At 35.9% G+C, this 9,152-nt stretch overlaps 1 protein-coding gene across 1 annotated transcript in view; it reads right to left on the minus strand.

The window, feature by feature from the left end:
- Positions 1-2,270, minus strand: part of LOC149796244 (uncharacterized) — a 43,896-nt gene extending 41,626 nt beyond the window's left edge. The window contains exon 1 of the mRNA XM_089966194.1: positions 1,912-2,270. The gene's annotated coding sequence lies outside the window, so the exon portion shown is untranslated. The remainder of the gene's footprint in view (positions 1-1,911) is intronic.
- Between the last annotated feature and the right edge of the window lie 6,882 nt (positions 2,271-9,152).

Raw genomic sequence — 9,152 nt, forward strand, 5'->3', positions numbered from 1 at the left:
TCATTACTAAGTGTTTTAACGGATCCCCGGATGGAAAATTTGATTGATATTATCATTATCGTCATCATCGTCATCAAGCTTATAATGATCATTGTCATCGTCATCATCAGATTGAACTTCATCACCTTCGTAGTCAATATTATCGATTCTCGTAATTAAGAAACTTCATGTAAACGATATACGTAGTACATCGATTGTGATGCCTCTCCAGGCAATGAGGAAATGCACTTATATTTGATAGCATGTTTGTGTATCTGTGTAAATAGTCATACTCTTTCCCTTGGATAGCATATGTAGATGTTGGTCATCAAAATGTACATTTAAAATTACCATTTCACATATGCCTATAGTGTCATTTTTTATACACAAAAATACATGTACAAAGGAAAATATCAGGTCAATTTTTAATTGTGACTCGCTTTGTTCCCATGGTTTCATTTTGTTAACCGTGTTTACAGTCTCTTTGTCAAACTCCCCTTGACGATATAGGGTCACATTTATGTCAAATATGAGGTTATTTTCATCACTACAATTTCCACTGAGCATAGGGTCATTTTGGAAACCATTTTATAGCCTCACTGCTAAATTCCCACTGAGGCCACATCCATAATAATATTAAACCTATGACAGTTCTTAACAAGGAATTCTCGTTAGAAGCCATAGACCATTTCCACCACCACCACCACCCCAAAAAAGCAAAACAAGGATAAAAGAGAAACAAAATTACAAGTGCAAAGGCATGACACAAGATAATTTTCCATCGAGGTCGTACGACCAATTTTAAACCATTTTAATGTCTCAGTTTTAATTCCCATTCATTTCATAGGGTTACGATAATGTTAAACCATCATAGTATAGTAGTATAATGTTAAATAATCGTATCATAGTGTTAATTTCCCTTGTAGCCATAAAAGTACCTTATTGTTAAATCCCTGGTCGTTTAGAAGGAACTTCTGTTGAACCATACATTTTACATGTGCAACATTAATGCCATATGGCAATTCTCATTGCCACCATAGTGGTATATTTTCTCGTTATAGTGCCACGCTTTGCTAATATTTGTGGGTATTTTGTGTGACTTTCTTCAGACTGTGGATTTAGGGTCTTCCCGTAGCCCGATACCTCTATTGCATGCTAGCTCCGATTGCCAGATTGACAACGAGGGAACAGGATATCGTTTTGATGGAAGGTCGGTATCTATTATCATCATCGATCTTAAGCATCCTATGCATCATTAAAGCTGAATAGTGGGTATGTCAGTGGACTTTACGACCCTTTAAGGGCTGATATGTGTAAGGACTGATAGACCTTTCGTGTTTTAGTTGGTGTATTAGTTCGTCAGTAGATGAGTGTGTGCAGGTCAGTCACACGGCTTGCTGGTTAGTAGATGCTGCCTCAGCATCACTCTTCACTTCTCCCTTGATAGTATGTCTGGCTACATATGTAAGAAGTCATACTCTGTTCCTTGAATTGTAATCGTAGCTTTTGGTCAGCTATGGAATTTTAACACTGCTTTTTCCCTTTACCTACAATGTCATTTTGTATTTAAAAAAAATAAATATATTTTTTAACAACGTAAAAAAATAAAAATATAGATCTAAAGAAAAATCTTATATATAAAATTACTATTCCATTGGTACCAACTATGTCTTTTTGAAAATATTTTTACAGCCTCGATGTCAAATTCCTTTTCAGAACATAACCTTATTAAACCTTTCCCTAATATTTTACACAGAGGCCAATTGCGATTTTGAAACAGTTTTGTAGCTTCAGACTTCAATTGCCATTCCGTTTGTAAACATGTATGGAGACCTAATTCTGTGATAAATATTCCATGCGAATATGATTATATATGAAATATAATCTAACGAAAGAGTGAAAAGAAATTACGTCATAAATGGTGAAACTTACCTGAACTAAATCGATCTTGCTTCACAAGCTAGGGACACGATATTATTCAACTCCGATTCCTTTGATTCCTATAGGCATTTTACATTCCATTCATTCAGTAAATGTTTTTATGAAAGATTATCAATAATTGCATACTGACTTCACGAATGTGATAATCGCCGTTTTCGCAATCACAGGCGACGTATATACACGATCAGTCGATTGATTATATGCGACTTTTATCTCACTAGGAATAAAATCAAGTACCCTTTCTTGTCCGTGCTTGTGTTATTAATACATGCCAATTTACACCGGTACATTGTTACATAACAACAGTTGTTAAGGATCGATATTTACATCTGTAATAATAAGGACTCCATTTGTGCGGACACTGCATAGCGAATATAACGTCTTGAAGACTATTACCCATTTAAAGAACAAAATAACTTTATTTTAAGAAAAAGTCACTAAGAATCTTCTCTTATACTTTGATGTAACAGTCTCGTCAGCTACACAATGACTTCCCATAAAGAACGGGTATAAACTGTATATTCTATATGAATCACCTGCGGCTACATTATCAGTTTAAACCACTGTAATAAAGAGATCAATGCCGATTTAGTGTGGTCGAGACTATTTGTATCTGAAAATGACAGTCTAGGTTTGAATGTCTGTTCCTACTTGCCGTATTACTGTTCGCTTATTGTGTGCGTGTGCGTCGAAACAAAATAACTAACGAACTTTTGAATATAATTGTTTTAGTATTTTGGATTACAGAAAATCACATAATCGTTAAAAAATTGAAAAAAACTGAGATGTCAAAGAACATTTTCATTGCGGCCATAATTAATGAATATAACCTGTGCATGCTCAGTGCGCACAAGCAACCACATTAGCGATATTAAGTATCATAATATAGAGAAAAGTCGCCAACAGCCGTGGGATCTAAGAAGCACATGTTTGGATCAAACTGTCAGGATCTGAGCCAGACAAAAAATGAAGATATTGTACCCATTCCATGCTGTTGTGTTTACAGTGATATATTTAAGGATTCAGGACGTTCGACGCGCTTAGTGACATATATATTAGCATTATATGATCGTAAGCCGGTCAATGTGCTCCTCTAGGGTGACTTGACACTTCATATTATATTTACTCTGGATTAATAAGGCAGCGGTTGTTACCGTCATAGTGCGACTGCACACACTGAGCGTGTATGGCATTTTATTTAAGTCCCTATCAAAAGCATTAATATTAGAATTATTGTGGCTTTGATAACCAGCGATGCATGTTACTTGCAAAAATGGAGTACATCAACAAAGCCTAAACAAAACAAATAAATGTATATTGAAGAGTCGGTTGGGTTTTGATTAGGATGACAAATTAAATAGGTCTGACTAGGCCTGTCACAGAAAATTCGTTGGTTCTAACGTCTCTAGTCGTTTCATTCAAGCGGAAATAATTTCCAGAAAATGATGGATACCATAAGTTCAGTTTCTTTCTAATAATGTGACTAATTTAGAGCCTGATATAAGTAACTTCCAAATAATACATTTGATTTCATAATAAAAATTGGGGAAATATATAAGGAAAGTATATTAAGAAGTGATTCCAGTTTGTATTTTGTTCATACCCATTGCACTAATACTACGCTTTAAAATTTAAGTTAATCTCAGAGAGAAGGAAGTAAAGGTTGACTTATGGGTGGAATTTGCGATTCATATTGAAAAACGTCGAAACTTCACACTAGGAATCATGGGAAAATGTCGCTATCACATTTTTTTTTTAATTGTTTTGATACTAACATTGAATAAAGTTGATTTCCTTTGATACCTTTGCTCTGTTAAAATCGTTTAGTCCCAAATAAAACACGTAACGGTACAAATCTCTCTCTCTCTCTCTCTCTCTCTCACCAAATACACAAAGTGAATTTGCTCTGCTAATAAAACTATCAATAAACTGTACGTGCATTTATAACTTCTCCATTGGTGATGACGGAATAAGTTTCATGTCTTATGTGTGTGTGCGGTTTTCATTTTTATCGTAGCTTTAAGAACGTGTCAGTCATTTCGCTACGATGTCTGCAGTGTGACAGTTTATAGTGATGTCTAGCACTGGGGCATCATGCCGCAGACATGTAGCATGATGTCCCACCAGGTCACATTATCCTGACACCAGGTCAACCAGTTATAACACTAACCTCTTAACACTGAGCAACAAACGATGCAACTGCTAGTACCATTTTTATAAGTCAGTCATATGACACGGCGAGGTTCAATCCGATGCGGACGCTCAAACCACTTAGGCTCTCGGATCGGTCCCACGTCTTATGAAGTTGTTTCCATATCAGATGAGTAGAAAAGAGTGTATACCTTTAATATTTACAGTGTATAACTTTAATATGTGCAGTGTTTATCTTTCATATGTACAGTGTGTATCTGTATTCACAAATAATGGCAATATACACATCATCTGCACATGTGTTATTGAAAAATACAAAGGACTTTCGAAGATTAAAGATATCTAATAGAAAATTAACTTTCTCATCTTTAATATATAAAACAAAACGTGAGATGTAATTATCAGTACAGTCAATAAAACTTTAGAATAAAAAACGATTACATTTTCATATGTGTTTTGCACTATATGATCCATTGACACTAATTGCCATTTGTTTATAACATTGCATCATTCAAAGTGTATACAAAAGAAGGGAACATGAACCGTATAAGTTCTTTATTTTTGACATACGTTTTGTATATGTAAGGAAGATTCCATCCCTAGTCATATCATAACCTATATGGGGTTTGAAATTATAAATTCTTGTTGAAGTTCAAGATGGTTTTAGATCGGACTATGCATGTCAAATGCATATGATCAATGCTGCGGAAGATATTCCTTGTTCATATCATAATATAAAACATAAAGTGAGAGGTTTTTTCTTTTTGTAATTATTTTTTTTTTATGCCGATACATTATAAACAACAGAACTAATATTTGGTGATCACGTTGCACCTACAGCTGGCTCGTTGATGTAGAATAGGGCAACATCTCACTCAAGCTCTCAGAGGTCAGGCATTGCTAATGCAGATGGAAACTGCGGTGGCAAATGGGTTAGTGTGCCAGACGTGCGTTTGCAATTCTTACCTTCAGATCTGCCTGCGTCTGCCACTTTGGTGTGTCTTTAGGCTAGATACTTTATTCCAAGTGGATAAACACTGAATAACCTATTTGTGTTGCTAAGCCATGCAACATCAAACGCCCATGATCTTCAAGATACAAACGCAAATTACGTTTGTGTTATAATAAATGATATAGCCAATCATGCTAAAAGTAAAGTGTATATATTTTATGATGACTATCAATATAAGAGAACTGTAAATTAAATAGGCGGTTCTCAATCACTTCTGGAAGATCTTGAATTAGTTAATCAACTGCTGCTACAATGGACTTATTATCTTTATGTTCATCAAATCATTCATCTAAATCAGCCAAGGTCTTATACTAAATTGAGACCTCTTAATATGAGGCAATTTGTTGAGCACTAAACAGAGCTGAGGCTACACATCCGAAGGTGGTAGCACAAGTTTTTAGACAGATTCTGGAACGAGAAATCTCTCCCTTTGTTGACCCCAGTTTTCAGATATGGCTGCCAAGTCGCCAATCCCCATTCACTCCCAAATATGATGTATTTCAAATGGTTTAATCTGCATATCATGGATCTTGTAAAGCTCATGGATTATTAACGCTAGAACTGCAAGGGTGCAGTCCAACAACTACGCTCTCTACTATCTAATATCCATGATGAACTCTTTGACTTCTGTATATTTCTTTTCAAATCTTTTGTTCAGGCAACCGTCTTAGTACATTTTCAAACACGCTTCGAGGGCTGTTCTTGGCATACCAATGCTCTTGGCTGTTGTTTCATTATTTTCCAGGAAATGTGTTAATCCCCAAATTTCGATATGATCAAATAAGTATTTATCTGTCCATTGTTGTATATCTGTCTTTGTCTTAGAATATTCTCTCCTGGTCTTAGTTATGTCCTATTTAGCCTGGCTGTTAATTAGCCGTTGTTTACTTGAGGTTGTTGATGACCATATTGTTGTTGTCGTCGTCAAAGTGGTGAAAACTGTTGTTAGAGTTGCTGTTTTTGTAGTATTCGTCGTTGTTTCATTTGGTTTTGTTTCTTTAAACCAACCCTTGATTTAGTCAACGCTTGTTGATAATTTGACTACTACTGGTGTTGTTGGTTTAATTGCTTGAGATATAGGAAATGTTATTAATGTTGTATTCAGTGATGTTGCATTCGTAGTAATCATATTTAGGAGAGTTATATCCTTGTCAACGATCTCTGCATCTGACATTATTGTTGCGGCTTTATGTTGAAAAATTGTCTTTGTTGTTGTTGTTGCTGCTGCTGTTGTTGTTGTAACGTCTTGGTTGCAAGAAATGTTTCTTTTCCTGCTGCTTTGATGTTTTCTTTAATATTACCTTCCTTCTGGATACCCTTGGTAGCCTCAATCGCCTTGTCTTCTTGTTGTCTGTTGATTTCGTTTCAATACCATTTAGGGTAGTCTCAATTGGCTTTGGAGTGCTTTTCGCCGGCTTAGGTGTAGATGTTGATTTTGTAACTGTAGTTGTAGCTGTTGATAGTTGTAATATAGAGCAGTCCACTCTGCTTGCATAAACTAATGGTGACTTATACTTTGCTGGAGATCTACAAGAAGGCTGGGGAGTTGTAGGTGAGACACGTGATGTCGATTGTGAATTTGAGCTTGTAACTTGTTCACTCCGTGGTGCCTCACGTTACCTTCTTGATGGCGTCCTCAGTTTTGTAATCCATTTTTCCAATTGCTTCTGTCTTCGTTGTTTCCACAAATTAAAAGGAGCGTTCTGCGCTTAGCCTGGGTACGAAGACACCATCATATAGCGTTTCGTGGGTCAAGACCTCTTATTGCATTCAAGTCTTGGTATGGGATTCAATTTTCCATCTCTAATTATATTCACTGATAGTGATACTGCTTTCTGCTCTGCTACTCAAGAATGAATGATGGTCAGAATCCGGGTACAGTGTTGAACTAGCTTATTTCCGTATTGATCGTGGGCGAAGATAAAATAAGCCTCAACACACACGCATTTCGGCAGACAGAGTCAGCTTTTTAATTAAGCCACAGGTCGCGGTACAATAAAGTTCAATTCAACCTGCTTAATGGTTGTACTGAGTGAGAGTAGACCCAACATACACTCATTATTGATAGTCCAGACAAGGAAGGGAGAAAAGGGACCCGGAATAGGGGGCGATCCTGCAGTCGGTGCACCCTAGAACGCCTGTCATTGTCTCATTCAACCCAGTTGATATAATGGGTATTCCCTATTGTCAATTCTGTGTAAGCCAGAATCATAATTAGTGTTGCGGAAAAATAGTTTAAATACTCCTATCCTTAAAAAATTGATATTTGACGTACTAAGTGTACCTCCAAATTACAATTGTCTAAAATGGGACCAATGGGACCCTTCTAATTTGTACGTCAAAGTTAGGTAGTATAACTAGATTTAATTTGGAACGGTGTTTAAAAGATCATGGTAATTGTAATAGTTTTATCGAGTTGACGTTTCATGTTAAATTGAAACCTCTTAATATGAGGCAATAAGTTTATCCATAAAAAGGGCTGGGGTTACCCTCGGGAGTTGCGGGTAGGAGCTGATATATGTATTCTGCTGCTTGGAATCTCTTCTTCGTTCGTTTCTAATGTTCAAATACAGCTATTATGCCGCCCAGCACTAGTCGATCCCAATGATGGTTTATTTAAATCGGTTTGATCTGCATATAATGAATTTAGTAAGCTCATTGGTTATAAGTGGTATGACTGCATAGGAGCAATCCAGGAAATTCCGTCGTAAGGTGCAAATATCAATCAGCAGTTGTTTGGCTTCTGCATATTTCTTTTCAAATCTTGGTTCAGGCATCCATCGTAGTAATATTTTAGGGGTACTTTCATCTGTTTTCAATACCTCGATGTAGTTTGTTGTTGTTTCATTATTTTTGAGTAGATGTGTTAAGCCCCAATTTTTAATTTGGTCAAAGATGTAGCTGAATACGTCTGCTTGTAGTTGTACATCTGGTCTTTTGTTAGTCTGACCTCTTCTAGTTTTTGATCGATCATCTTGCGCACTGATGTTGATGAGCCGTTTTTTTAATTTGATCAGTTGGTGGCCTCGTTTTTATCTCTGTTGTCACTGTTGCCTCTAATGTTGCGGCTTCCATTGCTACCACCTTTTTACTTGGTTCATTTGTTTTTATGTCCTTCCTTTCCCCTCTAGTTCCTTCATTTTCTGCTGTCAGTGTCTCTGTTATTGTTGCTATTGTTCAGGCTTTATTTTTACAGGTAGAGACTAATGTTTCCTCTGTTTCAACAGAAGTAGTCGCAATTGTAATAGGAGAGCGAATTATTTTCGGTTCAGCAGTCTTGGTATTTGTTATTTGTTGTTAAAATTTTAGGTTGGTCCATTGATGTTGTTAATATTGTTGACATACAATACACCAAAATTCAAATATACTGCTATTAATTACTGACTGGCATTGCAAAATTAACAATAACTGTTACTGGATTTCACCTGTGTTTTATCATATAGGGCAAAACAAACCTTCCGTTGAATACTTAATGCTTCATGCTTTCAAAAGATACGTTAAAGGCGGTTTTATTGGCGGTCTATTATATTCTATATCTTACAAAATCTATCCATTATATTTATTACGGCTAGAAAACATTCAAAGTTGCATTCCTTGGCCTGAGTTGATATACGTTGATTTTATGTTAGGTTCTCAAAAGTCCGTCAGTATATACAATAGGTGATATAAATCGTAGTCAGGAGTTACATTAGTCATTGATTCATGTTTTGTTTGTCATCAATGGTCGGTAAAAAAATCGATTCTATTCACATGGGTGTTTGCCTTGCTCTTTTTCCTTGTTTTTGTTTTGCTTTTTTCTTCCTTTTTAAGGTGATTATGAACTGTTCACATAATTGCATGTGGGAGTCACTTTAGTGCAGGAAAATAAATCATAGCGTTCTAATAATAAGAGGTTATTGATTCTAATATGCGAACATTGAAGGGCAATTAAAATGTCTAGCTAAAAATGGTCTCTGAAACAAAAATAATTAAAGCTAAATTCTAGGGGCAAACAATAACTCCATTGATGAGAAACGATATCATGAGTTTTCTATGTACAAAACGCAGTTGGAGGACAATAACTGCACAC

This window comes from Sinohyriopsis cumingii, chromosome 7 (assembly GCF_028554795.1).
Source record: "Sinohyriopsis cumingii isolate HCF-2022 chromosome 7, ASM2855479v2, whole genome shotgun sequence".
Classification (NCBI taxonomy): Eukaryota; Metazoa; Mollusca; class Bivalvia; order Unionida; family Unionidae; genus Sinohyriopsis; species Sinohyriopsis cumingii.